A 21,713-nucleotide genomic window follows, 5' to 3' on the forward strand; every position below is an offset into this window, starting at 1 on the left:
AGCTTCTATTTAGAGGTTATTCTTGGCCAAATTAAGGGCTTCATTTGAATTAAAGGATTAGATACTTCACAAAACAGTGTTTTATCTTAGAAAAGAGGAAAACATGTTCATTTAGATTGTTTCTGTCAGTAGTGAATGGCTATTCTTTGCAAGCATGCCCTCTCCCCTCCCCATTACAACTTAGATAACAATGCATTCATACTATTCTTTTCTAGTCTTTGACTGTGTTGATCCCTGTTCATTTTTCAAATGCTTGAATGCCTCAAGGGCTTGTAAGAAGTACACTGTAATTGGGTTAAGCTCCACAGCTTCTGAATGATAATTTTGTTAGGTTATCTTCGCTGAAAACCAGAAAACTCTGGTAGCAAAGCAAAATCTAATTGAATATACATATAGAATATACCTTAAAAGGTTGATTATCCATGAAAAATAAACAAGTCAATTGTTTCCATAGAGTTGTATTTTCAACACAATTATTTTATCAAAGCCTCGATTTATATAAGCAAATTCTCACACTAATAGTCATCAAATAATCCACTTGATTGCAGTTTTTCCTTCCTTGTTCAATGTGCAGAAATTTGACTTCTGACAATGATAGTCATAATTATCCGCATGCATCTACTCTGTTGGCTTCTAATCTAGTCCAAGGGTGATTTTTGTTTGTTTGTTTGTTTGCCACTTTACAATAACCAGAGCCTAGTGGAAAGTGTTGGGCAAACTAGAACATTCTAAAATTTCATATTGTCTTACTGGAATAAGTTATACTAGATCTGTGAATATTTGAAAAATCCTAACTAGACATTTCTACATCTAATCAATGAAATTATCTGCCATTTGTCCCTCACTCTTAATGTCTTCTGCTGGGTGACTCCCAGCCCAGAGAGGGTAGTGGCATAGGCAAAGAGTAGTACTCTGGTGATAGCTTTAAAGTCTGAGGGTCTCAGTGCTTTCTAGCTCTCTAACTGTACTTAAATGCTGATGATAACTTCTAAACACTCCTAAAAACTTCCTTGCTCTTTCCCAAGGTAGAAAGCTGCTGGCTTAGGTGATTAACACATGTAGCCTAACAGCCTGGATTAAGTAGTTTTGGTCTTTGTTCTATTGCAGCAGGAACTGCTGAGTTGGCTGCTAGTAGCAGGAAGAAAAAGGGACACTTAGAAAACGGATTATGGTATTCATTACTAAATTGTAAAAAGTTTCCTATGAAAGCTAATGCAGGGGAAAAGCAAAAAGATCCTGAGTGGGGAAAGGGAAAAATTCTAACCTAAGTGGGAAAAGGCAAAGAATTCTTCTCTATCCTGATTATTTCTCTGTCCTCAGTACTTACATATCTTTCAGAATACATGATCACATGTTCCAAAGTTCATCACAAGTTCACACAAAAAAATCAAATCATAAATTGAAATGGAAGTTTACATCTGTGAATGTCTACATGCATATCCATTAACAGTAATTATCTGGCTAAACATCTATCACCTGTCTCAGATCCAGAGGTTCACCAAAGGTTTAAAACCATAACTAAGTTATTAATGAAGTTTTGTAAAGATATTCTCAGTCAATATTTTGTCTTCTGTCCTATCACCTATAATAAATTGTAAGTTCCCTTTTTATGACCTTTGGTTAATTGTGTTACAGCTTCTTGGAATGTGCTCTGAGTAGGAGAAAGTCTGGTCACAATCTAAGAGCAATTAACTGGTGACACTTGGGAGACTGGCAGAGTTCTCATTGCAGCATTGACTATTAGAAAAGTGCCTAATAACAGTCCTTCTGTAAAAGAGCTTACAAATCACAGATATGATTTTAGGAATTCTTATAGGATCATCATTAAGACTTAAGAAGTCACCTATTTTTCTATATAGCATCAAGACAAGACAGTACATCTTCCTATATCTTCAGAGATCTGTTCCAACAGGGTGTGCTATTACTTAGTGATTGTTATGTATGTTTAATAATAACAGGAAAGCATATTAATAACAGGAATCTTTCCAAAAATGAATCCCTTACAGTGTTGCTTAATAAGGGAGAACCTGTCGCAGATTATATAATAATCAGAAGCAGGCCATCTCAGGTTGATCACCTGCTAGCTATTTGCTTGTCCCTTTATGGCTCCTGGAAACCTTCTTTACTCAAACATGGATGTCTAAAAGTTATTCATTTGTTGCCTTTTGTAACTCCTGCTCTAAGTTTTAACCTTTAAAGCCCACACTGGTAGCTAGTATCTGCCTGTTGCTTCCTAGCTACTTACATCCATTAATTTGCCCATTCAAACAGACAACTTACTAAGAAGAATCATGTTGTTACAGAAAAAAATAAAAACAATATAGTTACCTGAAATCACAATAAAATGTAGACGACTAGTAATTATTTTCAGAACCTTTTATTACAAAAGAAGCTGCTTTTTGAGAAGTAGAGCCATGGACTTAGGAGTAAGTCAAATGGATTTATTAGGTTTACAAATGGCTACTCATGTCATATATAAATGTTACACAACAGCTCTGTCCTGTGCCTTCCTAATTTGAATTGTTTTACTTTGTTTTCATTTATATGTATATTTGCAGTAGAAAGAGAGAAAAGGACAGAGAGAAAATAGACATTTATTTTCTCAAAACTCTTGTAATATAACTTTATGATTATTAATTTTAATTGAAACTTAAATTCTAGAGTTTTTTCTTAGATATTGCTGTTGTAACTTTAGTTAAATTATAAAAACTGATTTACTTTAGAGTTTTTTCTTGATTAATTATTCTGTTTATTTAAAGCCCAAATGTTGCTCCCCCTCCTAGTCTACCCTGGAAGAGTTCCTCTCCCTATCAGCCCTCCCCTTCATCACAGTATCCGCTCACCCTGGGGCATTAAGTCTCTACAGGATTAGTTGCAGCCTTGTCCAGTGAGGCCAGTCAGGGCAGTCCTCTGCTAAGTAAGTGCCAGGGCCTCTCACTAGTCTATGTATGCTCCCTGATTGGGAGATCAGTCTCCAGGAACTTCCAAGCGTCCAGGCTAGTTGACACTGTTGGTCTTCCTGTGGGGTTGCCATCTTCTTCAATTCCATTTACCCTTCATCTACCTCTTTCATTGGGGTCCCATACATACATCCAGTGCTTACCTGTATCTTTCTCAGCCATCTGCTGTATTTAGCCTCTCACAAGATAGCCATGCTGGATTCCTGTCTGCATGCACAACATAGCATCAGTAATAGTGTCAGGGATTGGTGCCCAGCCATGGGATAGATCTCAACTTGGGTTGGTCACTGGTGGGCCTGTTGATATTCAGTTACTGCTCCAATTTTGTCTCTGCATTTCTTTTAGACAGAAGTAAATTGCATTCATAAATCTTGGAGGTGGGTTGATGTCCACTATCCTCTACTAGGGACCCTGTCTGTCTCAAGTTTCCATGTCTCACTGTTGGGCATTCCTGCTAAGGTTACCCACATTGAGTTCTGGGAGCCACCCCCATCCAATGTCTCTGGGACTTCCTAAATATTTCCCCCACACCCACTCACAAACCCTGGCATATTTCAATTCATGCTCCTAGCCTTGCGCAACCTCCTGTTTCTCCCCATACCTAATCCTAGCCTCTATTCCCCTACCCCTTCCCTTTCCCATCCAGGTTCCTCCCTCCCATGATTATTTTGTTCTCCTCTCTTTTTATATTATTTATTTACATTTCAAATGTTACCCCCTTTCTCGATTTCCCTCTGCAAGACCCCATCCCATCCCCCTTTACCCTGCTTTTATGAGGGTGCTCCACCAACCACCTATCCACTCCTGCCTCACCTCACCACCTCACCACCCTAGCATTCCTCTACATTGGGGCATCAAGCCTTCACAGGACCAAGGGCTTCCTCGAATTTATGCCAGATAAGGCCCCTTCAGCTCCTTCAGTCCTTCCCCTACCTCCTCCATTGGAGTTCCTGTGCTCAGCCTGATGGTTAGCTGGGAGCATCTGCATCTGTATTGATCAAGATCTGGCAGAGCCTCTCAGGAGACAGCAGTATCAGGCTCCTGCCAGCAAGCACTTCTTGATATCCCCAGTAGTGTCTGGGTTTGGAGTCTGCATGTGGTTGGATCCCCAGGTGGCCTTTCCTTCAGTCTCTGCTCCACAATTTGTCCCTGTATTTCCTTTAAACAGGAGCAATTTTGGGTTTAATTTTTGGAGATGGGTGGTTGACCCCATCCCTAAACTGGGGAGACATGCTTAACCTCTGGATATGATCTCAACAGGTTCTCCCTCCCCTTTGTGGGTTATTTCAGCTATTTTCATCCCTGTGGAATGCTGGTAGGCTCTTGCTTTCCTGGCATATGTGACTCCCTGGTTGGTTACCCAAGTTCCCCATTCCCCCATTGCTATACACCTCTGATTAATTTCCTGACCCACTGTATATCTCCTCCATCTCTTCCCATTCCTGATTCCTCTCCTCTTTCTTCCCTCCTCCTCTTCTCTTCATCCCAAGTTCCTCCCACCCTATACTTCTTCTAACTATTTTGTTCCCCCTTCTAAGTAGTACTGGAGCATTTTTTTTTGGTCTTCCTTCCTCTTGAGATACTTGTGGTCCGTGAGTTGTATCTTGTGTATTTCACACTCTTCACCTAATACCCACTTATCAGTGAGTACATACCATGTGTGGTTTTTGTGACTGAGTTACCTCACTCAGCATGACATTTTCTAAATCCATCCATTTGCCTGTGAATTTCATGAAGTCATTGTTTTTAATAGCTGAGACATCCTCACTTGGGCTTTCCTTCTTGTTAAACTTCTTATGATCTCTGTGTTTTCTGTACTTTTTTAGGAATATTCACTTAACAGTGAGTACATATTATGCATACATATCCTTTTGGGTCTGGGTCACTCCGCTTGGAGTACAAATTTTAGTTCCAACCCTTTGCCTATAAAGTTCACGATGTCCTTGTTTTTAAGAGCTTAATAGTATTCCACTGTGTAAATAAACCACATTTTCTGCTTTCATTCTTCAACTGAAGGACATCTGGGTTATTTCTAGTTTCTGGTTATTATAAATAAGGCTATTATGAACATACTAGAGCATTTGTCCTGGTGATTTGGTGGAACATCTTTTAGGTATACACACAGGAGCTGTTTACCTAGGTCTTCAGGTAGAACTATTTCCAGTTCTTGAGAAACCACCAGATTGATTTCCAGCGTGGTTTTTACAAGTTTGCAATCCCATTAGCTATGGAAGAGTGTTCCTCTTTCTCCATATCCTTTGCAGTATGTGCTGTCACTTGAAATTTTGATCTTAACTATACTGATTTATACAAGATAAAATCTCAGGTTCATTTTAATTTGCATTTCCTTGATGACTAAGGATGTTGAACATTTCTTAAGGTGTGTCTCAGTCATTCAAAACTCTTCTGAACATAGCTCTCTGTTTACCTCTGTATCCCATTTTTAAATTTGGGTTGTTTGGCTACTTTGGAGTCTATCTACCTCTTGAGTTTTATATATATATATATATATATATATATATATATATATATATATATATATGGATATTAGCACTCTATCAGATGTAGTGCTAGTAAAGATGTTTTTCCCAATCTGTAGGTTGCTATTTTGTCCTGTTTATGGTGTCCTTTGTCTTCCAGAAGCTACTCCATTTCATGAGGTCAGATTATCAATTGTAAATCTTAGAGACTGAGTTAATGTTATATTCAGTAACATTTCTGCTGTGCCAATGTGTTCAAGGTTAGTTCCCAATTTCTCTTCTATTAGGTTCAGTGTATAAGCTTTTAAGTTGAAGTCTTTAATCTATGTGAACTTGAACTTTGTAAAGGGTTATAAATGTAGATCAATTTGCATTCTTCCACATGCAGTTTGCCAGTTAGGTCAACACCATTTGTTGAAGTTACTTTCTTTCTTCCTCTGTATGGTTTGGGCTTCTTTGTCAAAAATCAAGTGTCTGTAGGTGTATAACATTATTTCTGGGTTTTCTGTTTCTGTACTAGTCTAAACCTGTCTGTTTCTATACCAATATGGTGGGGGGTTTAATCATTGTTGCTCTATACCAAGACTTGATTGAGTTCAGGAATGGTGATTCCATTCAAAGATTTATATTGTTCAGGATAGTGTTGGCTAGCTTGGTTTTTGGATTTTTCCCATATGAAGTTGATAATTTCTCTTTCAAAGTCTGTAAAAAGATGTGTTGAAATTTTTATGGGGATTGTATAGAATTTATAGATTGCTTTTAGTAAGATGGTCATTTTCAATATATTAATCCTATCTATCCATGAACATGGGGAATCTTCTCATCTCCTGGTGTCTTCTTCTATTTCTTTCTTCAGAGACTTAAAGTTCTTATCATACAGATTTTTCATCTGCTTGGTTAAAATTGCTTCAAAATATTTTAGATTATTTGTGGCTTAATTTCTTTCTCTGTCAGTTTATCATTTATATAAAGCAGGGCTGCTAATTTCTTTAGGTTAATTTTATATCCAGTCACTTTGCTGAACTTGTCATCTGAAAGAGTTCTCTAGTAGAATTTTTTGGGTTGCTTATATTCACTATCATATTATCCTTGGGAATAGTGATATCTTGTCTTGTTCCTTTCCAATATCTATACCCTTGATCACTTTTTATCTAATTGCTCTAGCTAGAAATTTAAGTACTATATTGAATAGGTAGGGAAAGAGTAGGCAGCCTTCTCTTGCCCCTTATTTTAATAGGATTGCTTTGAGTTTTTTCTCCATTTATTTTCATGTTGGCTACTGGCTTGCTATGGTTTGTTTTTAATTATGTTTTTATTATGTTACATATGTGCCTTGAAGTCCTGATCTCTGTAAGAAGTATAATGTAAGTGCTGCTGGATTTTGTAAAAGACTTTTTCAGCACCTAATCAGATGATCCTGTGATTTTTTTTTCTCCTTTGAATTTGTTTATATAGTGGATTAAGTTCATGGAATTCCATATATTGAACGATCCTTGCATCCCTGGGATGAAGCCTACTTGATTGGGGTGAATGATCATTTTGATGTGTTCTTGGATTCAGTTTGCCATAATTTTTTTTAAATTTTTTTTTTAGGTATTTATTTCATTTACATTTCCAATGCTATCCCAAAAGTCCCCCACCTGCTCCCCCACCTGCTCCCCCCCCACCCACTCCCATTTCTTGGCCCTGTCCTTCCCCTGTACTGAGGCAGATAAAGTTTGCACGACCAATGGGCCTCTCCACTGATGGCCGACTAGGCCATCTTCTGATAAATATGCAGCTAGAGACACGAGCTCCAGGGGGTACTGGTTAGTTCATATTGTTGTTCCACCTATAGGGTTGCAGATCCCTTTAGCTCCTTGGGTAATTTCTCTAGCTCCTCCATTGGGGGCCCTGTGATCCATCCAATAGCTGACTGTGGGCATCCACTTCTGTGTTTGGATTGTCAGAATTTTATTGAGTATTTTTGCATTAATATTCATAAGAGGAATTGTTCTGAAATTCTTTCATTGTTGATTCTTTGTGTTGCTTAGGTATCAGTGTAAGTGTGGGATCATAGAATGAATTAGGTAGTGTTCCTTCTTTTTGTACTTTGGGGATTATTTTGAGGAGTATTGGTATTAGGTCTTCTTTGAGGGTCTGGTAGAATTCTGAATGAACCAAAACTACTGGGCCCTGAGCATTTTATTTATTTATTTATTTTGGTTGGAAGGTTTTTAATGACTGCTACTAAGCCTGGGGCTTAAGGGGAAATTTAGATAGTTTGCTTGATCTTGATTTAACGTTGGTACCTAGTTTCTGTCTAGAAAATCATCCTTTTAATTTAGATCTTTCAGTTTTATTCAGTAAAACCTTTTGCGGTAAGATCTGACATTTTTTTTTAGTTTCCTCAGTTTCTGTTATGTCTCCTTTTTCATTTCTGACTTGATTAATTTGGATACTGTCTCTGTGCATTTCAATTAGTTTGTCTAAGTTTCTGCTTATCTTGTTGATTTTCTCATTGAACAAGCTCTTGGTTTTGTTGATTCTTTGCATTGTTCTCTTTGTTGTTCATTAGGTGTTTTCAGCTCTGAATTTGACTCCTTCCTGGCATCTACTACTTTTTGTATGTCCTTGATTCTTTTTGTTCTAGAGCTTTCAACTGTGCTGTCAAGTTCCAAGTATTAGATCTCACCAATTCCTTCATGAAGGCCTTTGGTGCTACAAATTTTCCTCACAATATTGCTTCCATTATGTCCCATAAATTTGGGTATGCTGTGCCTTCATTTTCTTTGAATTCTAGAAAGTCTTAATTTCTTTATTTCTTCCCTGACCAAGTAATCAGTGAGTGAAGAGTTATTCAGTTTCCATGAGTATGTGAGTCTGTTGTTTCTGTTGTTGTTGAAGTACACCCTTAGTTGGTGGTAATCTGATAGAATGAAAGGGGTTATTTCAATCGTCTTACATCTCTTTAGGGTTATTTTGTGTCTGATTATTTTGTTAGTTTTGGAGAAGGTTCTGTGAGGTGCTTAGAAGGAGCCCTAGTCTCAAGCAGGTCAGGAAGCAAGAACAGATGCAGAGGCCATGAAGGGATGTTACTTATTGGCTTGCTTCCCCTGGCTTGCTCAGCTTGCTTTTTTATAGAACCCGGGACTAGCAGACAGTGATGGCACCACCCACACTAGGCTGAGCCCTCCCTACTTGATCACTAATTGAGAAAATGCCTTACAGCTGGACTTCATGAAGGCATTTTTCTCAAGGAGTTCCTTTCTCTATGATTATTACAGCTTGTCAAGTTGACATACAAAACCAGCGAGCACATTTAGCTAAATTTCTTTTACGAATGTAGCTGCCTTTGCATTTGGAACATAGACACTCACAATTAAGACTTGATCTTGGTAGATTTTTTTCATTGATGTGTATGAACTGTCCTTCATCTCTTTTGTGTACTTTGGTTGAAAGTCTATTTTATTAGACATCAGACTGGTTGCTCCAGTTTATTTCTTGGGGCAGCTTGCTTAGAAAACCATTTTCTATCCTTTTATTATGAGGTAGTGTCTATCTTTTTTACTAAAGTGTGTTTCTTGTATGCAGCAGACAGGTGGATCCTGTTTATGTATTAGTTTGTTATCATGTGTCATTTTATTGGTGAATCGAGTCCACTGATGTTGATGGATATTAATGAGCAATGATTGTTATTCCAGTTATTTTGTTGTTGGAGGTGGCACTATGCATGCATGTGTGATTTTATTCTATTGGAGTTGTTTTGAGAGGAATAATGTCTTCTTTTGTTTTGTTTGGATGTAGTTACCCTTCTTGTTTTAGAGTTTTCTCTAGACTGTCCTCTGTAGGGATAGGTTGGGAGACAGGTATTATTTACATTTGGTTTTCTCAGGGAATAACTTGGTTTCTTTATCTATGGTGATTGAGAGTTTTCCTGGGTATAGTCATCTGGGCTTTATATTAGATTATAGTCAGTAATCTGTGGTCTTTTAGGATTTGCAGGACATCTCTACAGGATCTTTCGGCTTTTAGAGTCTCTGTTGAGAAGTCAGATATAATTCTGATAGGTCTGTATATATTACTTGACCTTTTCCCTTTGCAGCTTTTAATATTCTTTCTTTGCTGTGTACATCTAGTGTTCTGATTATTATGTGGTTGGGGACTTTGTTTTTGGTACAATCTATTTAATGTTCTATAGGCTTCTTGTACATTTATAACCATCTCTTTCTTTAGTTTGATTTTGATGAAGATGTTTTCTAGCCTTTTGAACTGGGAATGTTCACTTTATTCATTTCCTATTAATCTTAGGTTTGGTCTTTTCTTTGTGTCCAAAATTTCCTTGATGTTCTGGGTTAGGATATTTGACACTTTGCATTTTCTTTGACTGATGTCAATTTCTTCTATGGTATCATTTATGCCTGAGATTTTCTCTTCTATCTCTTGTATCATGTTGATGATTCATATATCTATAGTTGTTCTTTTTCCTGGGTTTTCCATCCAATGGTTGACTCCATTTGTGTTTTCTTTATTGTTTCTATTTCACTTTTTAGGTCTTAGATGACTTTATTCATTTCCTTCACCTGTCTGATTGTGTTTTCCTGTATTTCTTTAAGAAATACAGTTGTTTCCCCTGTAAGGGCTTCTACATGTTTGACAGTTTTCCTGTGTTTCTTTAAATGAATTGTTCATATCTTCTTTAAAAGCCTATATCATCTTCATAAGATGGCATTTAAGGCTAGAATCTTGTTGTTCAGGTGTTAGGATATCTAGGGCTTCCTGTAGTAAGATAGCTGTTTTTATGGTGCCCAATTGCATTGGCTTCTGATTATTTTCATGTGCTTGCATTTTGCCATCTGGTTGTTTCTGGTTTTACCTAGCCTAGGTGTTTTATATTGGAGCAGTTCTCCCAGGAGGCAGGCAGAGCTGTTGCTTTGGTTCCAGCAGGCCTGCTTTGCCCCTGGTCAGAGCAGGCCTCCTAAGAGACAGGCAGATTTGCCTTGAGTGCTTGAATTGTTGATACCAGAAAGGAGATGGGGCTTTAATGGTGCCTTACAGAACCCATGTCTACTGGACTATATAGGGTTCTAGTTGGTGTGCAAATTGGGGCAAGTGCCTCACCTATGTTCCTAGTTGGATCAGTATTCCGAGGAAGATGGGCAGGGCCGTGTGAGTGTGTGTGTCTGTGAGTGTGTGCTGATTCTCTGAGTGCAATTGAAAGTGTAGACCAGAAGGAAGATGGGGCCTGATTTCCTTATTTGTACAGTGAAGATCTTCTTAGTACGTGGAACTGTGGCTAACACACAGTAACGAAATGATACCACTTTCATTGACATGAGAATAAACAAAGCTTAATCATTGCTCAAAGATTTATCATTCCTATAAAAAAACATTAGGTTCTTAGGAACCTATCTGGTTAATTAGGAGACCAGATAACACATCTTCCAACAAAATAACAATAAATGTTGTCAACTTGACAGGTTCTAAAATCACCTAGGAAACAAGCCTCCTGGCACAAAAGTGAGGGATTGTCTTCATCAGATTAGCCTAGTGTCTTGCCTTTTAGGAGTTATCTTGATTAGGTTAACTGAGCTGAGAAGATATACTCACAGGTGAGAGCCCTCTGGGCTGGCATCCTAGATTGAGAAAGGAGGAAGGGAACTGAGTACAGCATTCATTATCACTCTACTTACTGACTTTTTTGTACAACATGACTCCTTTCTAGCTCTTGCTGCCTTAACCTCTTCACCACCACACACTCTATTCTTAAAAGACCAATAATCTCTTTCTCCTTTATGATTCTTCAGTTTATATGATAGGACCTTCAGGAGGCTCAGTAGGAAAAAGCATTTGCCCAGCAAACCTAATGACCTGAGTTTATCCTTGAATCCCTGGGTGGAAATGGAGAACTGATGCCTGAAAATGCTCTGGCCTCAACTCTTAGGAACAGCACATGGGTACATGTGCAGAAACACACATATACATGTGCCACACATGTATTTAGTACTCATAAATGTTTAAAATTTGAAATAAAAATACAATTTAATCTAGTGGCACCAGGTCTCACCATGTCTGAGGCCCTCCTCCTTAACATGGGAGCTTCCACAGTAAAAATATTTTTGTTTTTAAACAAATTAGGAAAACTGAAGCTACTCTTAAAATGAGCTACTCTTAAAACCACTTGAGGTTTTTGCTACTGTCCAAACTTGATATGCTTCTTTGAGAGGAAGATTGATTTAAAAAAAAATAACAGATGAACACATTGAATATAATCCACAAAGGGGCCACTGCTTCTCCTTCTCTTCTTGGTATTTACATGGTAGAAAATACAATGCCACTCAGAGTCTTTCTTCATTATTAATATTTTGTGTATTGCATTGTCTGAGTAAGGACCTGCTTAAAGTCCTTGCAATCCACATTAGAAGCATATTTATCAAGTGTAATCATATTTTCTTTTCATTTTTTATCTGGTATGTTATGTATTTACATTTCAAATGTTATACCATTTCCCAGTTTCCCTTCCAGAATCCCCCTAGGCCATCCACCCTCCCCTTGCTTCTATAGGGTGCTCCCCTCCCACACACCCACTCCCATCTCACCACCCTGGTATTCCTGCTCTACCCTGGAGGAATTTGACAGGAAGTAAATCAACATTTATGTCCACTGTAGTGGAGTTAGTTCTTAGTTCCTACCTCATATGGTTAGGCATGAATAAAATTATAAAAGTAGTCGAAATTTTTTTACACTTAGAAATTCCTGTCATTCATTAAGTCCCAAGTAACATTTATTGGATTCTCACTTTATTGTCAGTGTTTCTAAATTATATAATATAAGGAAAATAAAGATAGTTCAAGGTTTATGGAAAAGTCAATAGCACATTATAAAATCATCAGAAACTTGAAATATAATTAGTGTTCTGAAAAAAACTATGTGGCTTGTAGCACTTTATAGTATTAAAAAAAATTATGAATTCTTCACAAATACGTAAAACATCAGTTAGCACAAAATAGGTTACCTACTGATTATAAGACAATATTTGCAGCAATAAATAAAATTAGAGATAATATAGAAGGTTGTCATTTTCTCAGTGAAATAAATTTTGCAATTTATTACACTTGATGGGAATAAATTTGAACTTTTAATTAATTCTTTTAACTTCCACAAATTTTTAGAACAGTAAAGGTATGAAATAGAACAGAAGCCTGCCATTTATTTATTACTGATTGTCTTCATTATTTATTAGTTAATGAAGAAGTAATGGAGGATACAATTATAATCTAACTTTTGTTATCAAACAAAACTACCTTCAGTCAACTTCTTCCCTTTCCTCTCCTCACCTGTCTTGAGAAATATCTTTGTATGCAGTTACAAGAGCCAGGTACTTTGCTTGCTGCAGTTCTTTATAGTGGGAAGGAGTTCACGAATGCTTTTACTTAGTTGGTTGATGTAATTCAATTGCTATTATTAATATTTTAATTAAAGTTATAAGTATCCATTTATAGTCAAAAAATATTTTACCGTTCCTTTCTTAAATTACTCATTATTTTTCCATTATGTTGTAACTCCATATGAAGACATTAAGACTATTAATAAAGGAACTTTAATGCCTATTCTACCAATTCTAGTTAAATATGTAAGAGGATATAATAGATAGAAAGGTATAAAATGTTAAGTTTCAATGTTAGTAAAAGAAAGCCAAAATTTTAAGAAAATTTTAGGAAAATGTGGAAGGCGTATTTTGACAATGCATTCAAGTTCTTTCTGATAGATCCACTTAGCATTTTTGGATATATAGGCTCCATTTACCTCTTCATGGGTAACAACTAATAGCAACTTCATTGTAAAATGACCAGTTTCATCCAATACTGCACAATGTGTGTGGATAGAAGCCATAAAGACTCTTACCTATTGACTTGAAAGCCTCTGTATGTGAAAGCTGCCACTTTTCTGCATTCTGTATGACTCAATATCTATTTCCATAAGCTCCCATGTACACCTAAGCCTAAATAATACTGTGACATGCTTGGCATTCTCTCTCTCTCTCTCTCTCTCTCTCTCTCTCTCTCTCTCTCTCTCTCCTTCGTGTTTGTGTATGTTAGGGCTATGTAGTATAAAAGCATAATCTTATTTTTATCCCTGAACCCCACTATGGAAGAAAACTGACTCCTGAGTGTATTCTGAGTGTGTACATTTTTAAGCAGTTGTTTGTATACTAGTAGAGTCTACAAGTTAATATTGAATATCTTTCTCTGTAACTCATCAACTCACTTTTGAGACAAGGTATCTTTCTCTACCTGGTATTCACTGACAGGACAAGAGTACTTTGCCATCAAGCCTCTGCCACCCTCTTCTCCATTTCTTTAAGTCTAACATGGCAGGTATGTACTATCACATCCACATGGGTGCTTAGCATTCAAATGCAGGTCCTTATGCTATTGCAGCAAAACACTTTGCTGACTGAACCTTCTTTCCAGCTCCACGCATCACATCTGTGCTTCCCCTTTTTGCCTGCATAGGCCACTGCTTCAATCTTTTACTGTTCCTCTTTGGAAATGTTTGAGCACCTTTTAAAACATTCTTCATCTCACTGTCTGCTTTGGGGAAGCCAATCCAGATTTAAGTCAAGTTGTGTTTAGTCCTGTCAATAAAGATACCAGCTAGGTTTGGGAGTGATTAAAAATGAAATAGCTGATTATGAAATAGGGCTAAATATCTTAAACTTGGGAGGCACTCTATGAAACAAGGCTATTGCAACATGCTTAAGATGATTGGTAGATCCAATCAGAAAGGAGGTAGTTGATCTATAATCACACTAACACTTTTGCAATAGGGGGAATAACTTGATGGCAGGTAGGGAGGTAGCATGTAATCTTCATTGCTGGGTGACCAATGTCTTAAACTTCTAGCAGCTTCCATAACACTTTTAGCATTATGAAAGCTAATCAGTAGGAAGAGGGTATATTGGTCAAAGTATGACCAATTTAGAATGTCCTGCAACCGAAGTGTGTGGCATATTCAAACAGATGGTCTCATCAGTCAGTTGTAGCAGATAACCAGAGAGATTGCAATAGTCTATACTTTTTGAGGGGGTGCCTTGTGCCTCCTTGATTAATAACTTCTAGCAAGTTATGCACTAATATCTTCAACAAATAAGCAATATCTTTGTAAACAACACTTAACACCTCAGCAGGACATTTCTAGTCACACTCCATTTTATATTTTTAGAAATTAACTTACAAACTAGTAGATTTTCTCAAGACATCTTGAAATGTTCTTAGATGATGACTTCTGTGCTCCCCTATCTCTTTCCCCATACCAGTTTAATCTTGTGAGTTCTATCCCCCTGCTTTTCATGTCACCAGTTCTACCCTAACTACATGTTTCTAAACTTGGATTATAATGCCTTGTATTTCCAAGTAGCTCTTTGATATATTTTCACTTTGCTCAAGATTTCCTTTGCCATTTCATTTTTTTAATCCATCATCCCCTTCATGGTTGAAACACCAGAATTACCACTTTCTTTTTACCTGTACTTACTCTATCCCTTTTCATAATTCATCCTTTTCAAATGGCCATTTTCTAATGGTCCAAATGCCAAACATACACTGAGCAAAATATACAAAAGAAAGTCTCAAAGACAGAATACATACATGAGCCAGGAAATTTGATATTTTTCTTTATATATGACCTTACTCAGTGTATTTTTCCACTTCTATGCATTTATTTTCAAATTTCATGCTTACATTTTTCTTTATAGATGATTAATATTCTACTTTGAAGATGAACCACATTTTCATTATCCACTCATCAATTAATAGACATTTTAGTTGGTAAAATTCCCTTGTTACTATGAATAGATCAGTAATGAAGAGAGTTGTATAAGTGTTTTTATAGTACAATACAGTGTCCTTTGATTTTACTTCCAGGAGTAGGATAGAACTAGGTTGTTCAGTTGTTCTTTTATTAGTTATTTTTTTTAGAGATTTCCAAACTAATTTTGAAAGTGACTGACCAATACTGTACTCCCACCAATAGTATGTAGGGGTATCCTTCTCCTCACCTGTGTTAACATTCAATGTCCTTTGAAGTCCTTATCATGAGTAAGATTATATGAACACTTATAATGGCTTTAATTTCCATTTTCCTTGTAGCCAAGGGTGTTAACTGTGTATTAAAGATTTTAGTTAGCCATTTGTATTTTTGTTTTGAAAACTTTTGTTCATTTTTATAGTCCATTTTTCATTCAGTTGTGTGTGTGTGTGTGTGTGTGTGTGTGTGTGTGTGTGTGTCTGTGTCTGTGTTTAGTTTTGTGAGTTCTGTGTATATTTTAGACAGAATGTTTGGTTGTGCTACAGGAAAAGATTTCCTTCCTTTCTCTAGGTTACCTTACTACTCTAAATGTCAATTTTCCTGTGTAAAAAAAGTTTCATAGTGCCCTATGATCCCATTTTCAATTGTTACTCTTATTTTCTGTCATATAGAAGACATTTTGGTAAGAAGATACATTTCAGGAAATTTCTATACAATTAGGAAATTTGGAAAAAAGTCAGAAAAAAGAAAAAAAATATAATTCTATTAAAACACAGCACTTTAACTCCCCCCACAAAAAAAGCCTCAACATTTTCCTATTAAGAAGAAAGATAAAAAGGAGACCTGCTTTAAGGTATAGTATCCTTCCATTACAGAAAACAATGAGTGAGAGAGGAAAAGAAAGAGAGGAGGGGGAAGAAATGAGGAATGGGAAATGAAGAAAAGAGGAGGAGAAAGAGAGAGAGAGAGAGAGAGAGAGAGAGAGAGAGAGAGAGAGAGAGAGAGAGAGAGAGAGGAGAGAGGGCAGATTTTTAGAATATCCAGAAGGAAGAAGTCAAAAGCCATGTGGATATGAAAAAGAAAATCTGGAATCTTAGTTTCACAATAAACTTTCATATATGCAAAGTCACAAATAGATACATCCTATGGTTATCTAGTGGAAAATTTGTTAGCAGGCTTTTACAACAATCTAATATAGGACCTCAGGGAGGTCTTCCAACTTTGTAAGTTGTAAGACTACATTCCAGTAAAGTAAAAGTAATTAAACAGTAGGGTGGGGTAAATAGAATGTACAAACAGCATAGGGAGTCAGAGTTCATGAAAATCATAAGTTACTTGGGCAAAGATACAAAGGAACTGAGATAAGGATTTGGTGGCCATCATGAATGAAATGCATTCTACCCAGAAGTGTGGGTTCCTAAGAAGAAAATTGGCATTGCTTGTCAGAAACAAAACAGAGACAGCAAAATCAAAACAAAGAAAGAAAAAAAAAATCAGAGACTGAGAAGCAGATGATGAGCTGGGCTGATGTTGAATTGTTGCTGTCAGCGCTAAGCCATTAGGTTTTATCAAGACTTGCGAAAGACCTTGGAGTTCAGTGTGAGTATATTACCCAGATTAAAATCTGCTTATTTTAAGCTTCAAATGAGTATGATATGGTATACAATTTTGAACCCAGCAGGATGGAGAATTGAAGTTAGAGAAGCAGACCTAGAAACAGTCAGTATAAGTAGGCTTTCTGAAAATGCTTTTGAATAATAATTATTGTGTTTCTTTGTGATTCTTTTTTTACTCCCCAAATAAAATAAAATCAATGATCTCTTTGATTTATCTTCTATACTTGTTTTGAGACATTTTGGTAATATAGTTATAAATGTAGTTCTGTATTTGACAGGACACAGTAAAGAACCAAATATGTAGGGATTATTCCCTGAAAACTTAGTTTCCATGTGCTAAGGGTATTGTTCACAGAATTCATGGAAAGAAAAAGGAGAGTAATTTATTGATATGCCAGATAACCAACTCCCAAAATGTATGGACAGAATGATGCTCTCAGGCAATTATAGGACTTGGTAGGCAGAATAAAAAGATTGTGGTGTTTGAATTCAAGATAGGCATCACTTACATACATACTTTCTGTCTCCCTCCTCTCTCTCTCTCTCTCTCTCTCTCTCTCTCTCTCTCTCTCTCTCTCTCTCTCTCTCTCTCTCTGTCTCACAAAGACACACACTACAGAAGGCCATCACTGGGAAGAGAGGCCCCTTGGTATTGCAAACTTTATATGCCCCAATACAAGGGAATGCCAGGGCCAAGAAGTGGGAGTGGGTGGGTAGGGGAGCAGCGCAGAGGGAGGGTTAGGGAACTTTAGGGATAGCATTTGAAATGTATGTAAAGAAAATATCTAATAAAAATAAATTAAAAAATATATTTTTAGACCATGTGGACAGATAAGTTTTGTGTCTCTGAAGCAGAGAAAAAATAATGAATGAATCTCATCTTCTACATGTTTTAGTTTTTAGCTTTCCTGGCAACAATGTATCAAGTAGTATCTCTCACCTTGAAACATTAGCACTTTAGCAAGGAAAGCTAACTTGATAGTCTAATTAAATATCAGTAAGTACCACAGGCCAATTGCTAATTATGTCAATTGTTTTCTCTTTCTTTTCTCTTTCTATTTTCCACTTCTTGGTTGATGTATTTATTTTATTTTTTCCATTAGGAAAGCAAAAAATATATTTTTAGTTAATGAGGCATGTATTTCTTAAGTAGAAAGAGTGACTGTTTTAATGCAGCCACCACTATATTAAATTTACCCCAGGACATATGTTAAAAATGGAAGCTAGTATCATAATGTGCTTCTGATCCTCTGGGAAACCTTTTTAATTCGACAGGCTATGAAGATCATCATAAATCCTTAGACAGTAATCCAGAAACTGCTAATCATTGCATTCTTGCATGTTAAAAAAAATATATGCAGGGTCAGCATAGAACCGTTAATGACAAGCCAGAAGATGGAAATCATGAGCTGTGTGCACAGGGAATCTTTGCATGCAGAAGACGCTTTTCAAGCTTGAGAATTGTCAAGAAGCTCCATCGCCATGTCTGCCAAATGATGCCCTGATTAGGAAAGGTCAGTGTGTCTTCTGGGAAGTTGACAGTAGTGATATAGTAACTATGCAAAGCTGCAAGTCTCTAGAGTAGTATTTGTGTCTAATCTATACGGTCACAGGAAATATAACTGCCAAGAATGCCATATTAATCATCTTGAGTGGTTTTATCAGCACTGCCTGATGTCGCACTCAAAAGAAAAATCACCAAAAATTTGCTTGGCCATTCAATCATGCATCCTTTGTGAAATGTGCTCGGGGAAAATTGCATGCCTTCCTATAAAGGTAAAGGTATGATGCCGTCCTCTTCCTCCTTGTGTTGAAAAAGTGAGAGGAAAAATACATAAAGAAATATTATGCAATGTGTTAATTAATGATTAGAAGTAAAAGAAAAATATTGGGGAAATTTTAAAATAGATCAAAATTGTATGTATGTCTGCAAGTTAAGAACACGATGAAGCAAAACAGTGATAACAAACATGCTCCAAAAATTCTTTAAAATGCAACTCTAACATGGAAATCTGATTATTAATATATTTCTTTTCTGCTACACGATACAAGCAAAGGTCAATCTTTACTAACATACATATCATAGAAAGGTATGCTATGTGCTTAATACATATTCTTTCCTTTACTTGATTTTGTCAGTAAGAGTGATAAAAGCAGGGGTACTTTCTTTGTGATGTAAGTTGTATTCTGCAAGCATAAGAAAATGCCATTCAAGCAAATACAAAAACAAAATTTGAGTATATGTTATAGCTTAGGAACTAAACTCAAACACCCCATGCCAATACTAGCCATTATCTACTGCCAATTTTTCAGTGAATACTGAAACTATTTAAAAGATTTTGTAGAGTGAAAGATGCAAGCAGAGTTTGAAGTGAAATCATGTGGACTGCATTTTGTGTGTACGTAGCTTTAGCCTGAGGACAGTCCAATGCTGACTTTAGGGCAGATGAATCATTAAAAAATGTTGGGACCAGCCTAGCTCACAGTATTATAAAGAAGGCCTTGAGGGCCATATTTCTAAGATGGTTAAAGACATTCAAGATTGAGAAACCTAGGTGCTCTGTGTTAACTTGGACCTAATAGCCAGGTAAGTTTTGAATAATGGAATATTTTACATGAAAAGAAAATGCATGACAAAGAACTAATTTTTAATTGTAGATAAAATGTAGTTTTGTATTTTCTATTTAATCAAGGTAATCACCTTGATTTAAAAAAGTGTATTTTTTTTATAAAGTTATCTCTTTTGAAGCATTATATTAAAATTGTAAGTTTTTATAATAATGTTCAAAATGTCCAGAATAAAATTAAAAGTGATCAGTCATATATGGTATCAGAAATATAATGTAAATTTTCAAGAGATTAAGATCAGAAGCCAATACTAACAGTTGGTTCTAGATTATATCAAGTTGAGAGATACAGCCTGAAATTTTACTATAAAAACTGGATAAGCCTCCATAGCACCTTAGTGATATGGTTGACTTTACTTATTCTAGTGATAGTGTCTGTGAAAATTCTCTAGGTATTACTCATACCTAATAGTAGCATGTTATATGTGCTTTTAGCTAAATAATCCCTGTGATCAGATAACTATCAGAAACTGATTACGGGAGGGAGTCCTTATTCTGCTAAAGGTTTTAGAAACTTCAGGTTAAAAAGGTAAAAGGACACACCAAAGTGGCTCAAACTGTGGTGAAAGACAAACAGAATAGTGGTTCACACATTGGACCGCACTTCTCTTAGAATTGTGTTCCATCTTGACCCATCTCAATTAACCTAATTGGAAAATTCTTTCATCTCTATATGCAGAGGTTTGTCTGGACCACACCAAGTAGATAAACAATGTAAACCACCCAAGGTATTCCCTTGTCAACTTAATATTCAAATATGTCATTTTAAAGCCACGACTTTATAAATGTGTACTTATAAACTTATGGCCATATCATAATAAAAATTATTATTTCATTCTTCAAAAGGCTTCACAGTCAGATCTGGACAGATGGCTCTGTGGCTAAAAATATTGTCTGTTCACAGTGTCTCACAATATCTTTTAAATACAGTTCCAATGTATTCAAATCCTTCTTCTGACTGGACAGACACCAGTCAAGTACATATTTGCGCACACACACACACACACACACACACACACACACACACACACACATTTATAGTGAAATTAGCAATAGTCTGCAACATTTTCCTAAGAATTTCAAAAGTGCTAAATCTAAGTCTTTGCTGAAACTAAACACAATTTATTAGCAATGATTTCTTTCTGAAGCCTACACAAAATATACAGTTCCAATGTACAATGCCACATAGGAAACATTTCCACTTCAAAGGGGAAGAATGAATGTATAGAAATAAAAAGTCGAACTAAAGAAAGACTGAAGGTAAACAGGGAAAAGAGTCCAATGGCTCAATGTGTGGCACCTGGGTCATGTGATAAAAAATATCTGGATCCCAAAGGACACAAGTAGAGCCTGCCTTTCAGCTCTATTGTTTTTCACACTTATTATCTGTCTCTCAGCAACTCTATATGCAACTTTCTCAGTTTTTATCCCATGATCTTAGGATCTCTTTCATCCAGAAGTTTCCATTTCGACCTTTGTTTTCATAGCTACACATAAAAACTTCTTGAGTTTCCTCACAAGGAATCTGACCTTCACACATGTTGCTTAGCCTCAGTGGCTCTCTGAATCTATGACACCAGATTCCAGGACTACCTCAATTTTTCATCTTTCATGCCTACAGTGTTAGTACTATCTGTGCCAAAATATGTAGCTGACATATAAAGATGTAGTATGACTCACTTGAACCACAATTATGTTGGCTCTTGTATGCATTCCTTGCAACTCTGGGGAAACACTTCTGTAAGTGGATGTTTCAGACATGCGATCTCTTCAGTGATATTGCCATTTTGAATTCATTTTCTCCATTCATATTAATTTGAATTTTCATTAGATGATATCTTAGTGGATAGTGTCTTTGCTCTCAAGAAAGTAGGGCAGTGAAGGAGGTGTTTCTCTTATGTCAATCTCTTTAAAAATCCTAGGTAATTTCTTTTTTTAATAAATCTTTTTAAAAAATAATTTTACAAAGGTCTTTTTTTTTAATTTTTAATATTTTTTATTACGTATTTTCCTCAATTACATTTCCAATGCTATCCCAAAAGTCCCCTATACCCCCCCCCCCACTTCCCTACCCACCCATTCCCATTCTTTTGGCCCTGGATTCCCCTGTATTGGGGCATATAAAGTTTGCAACTCCAATGGGCCCCTCTTTCCAGTGATGGCCGACTAGGCCATCTTTTGATACATATGCAGCTAGAGACAAGAGCTCCGGGGTACTGGTTAGTTCATCATGTTGTTCCC

The sequence above is a fragment of the Mus caroli genome, chromosome 4, assembly GCF_900094665.2.
Source record: "Mus caroli chromosome 4, CAROLI_EIJ_v1.1, whole genome shotgun sequence".
Classification (NCBI taxonomy): Eukaryota; Metazoa; Chordata; class Mammalia; order Rodentia; family Muridae; genus Mus; species Mus caroli.